Below are 714 nucleotides of genomic sequence, written 5' to 3' on the forward strand. Positions count from 1 at the left end.
AGTCTTTAGAGTTTTCTAGCTATAAGATCATATTTTCTGCAAAGAGGGATAATTTGACTTCTCCTTTTCCTATTTGTATGCCCTTTATTTCTTTCTCTTGTTTAATTGCTCTGTCAGACTTCTAGTACCATGTTGAATAGAAGTGGTGAGAGTGGAAATCTTTGTCTCATTCCAGTTCTTGGAGAAAAACTTTCAACTGTTTGCCATTCAATACGATGTTATCTGTGGGTTTATCATATATGACCTTTACTGTGTTGAGGTATGTTCTCTCTACATCTAGTTTGTTGAGAGCTATTCATTTCTTGATTTCTTTTTTGGATTGTTCACTATTAGTGTAAAGAAACACTACCAATTTTTTTAATATTAATTTTGTACCCTACACTTTATTGAATTTGTTTATTCTAACAATTATTTTGGGTAGAGTCTTTAGAGTTTTCTAGCTATAAGATCATATTTTCTGCAAAGAGGGATAATTTGACTTCTCCTTTTCCTATTTGTATGCCCTTTATTTCTTTCTCTTGTTTAATTGCTCTGTCAGACTTCTAGTACCATGTTGAATAGAAGTGGTGAGAGTGGAAATCTTTGTCTCATTCCAGTTCTTGGAGAAAAACTTTCAACTGTTTGCCATTCAATACGATGTTATCTGTGGGTTTATCATATATGACCTTTACTGTGTTGAGGTATGTTCTCTCTACATCTAGTTTGTTGAGAGCT

The sequence above is a fragment of the Papio anubis genome, chromosome 15, assembly GCF_008728515.1.
Source record: "Papio anubis isolate 15944 chromosome 15, Panubis1.0, whole genome shotgun sequence".
NCBI classification, from domain to species: domain Eukaryota; kingdom Metazoa; phylum Chordata; class Mammalia; order Primates; family Cercopithecidae; genus Papio; species Papio anubis.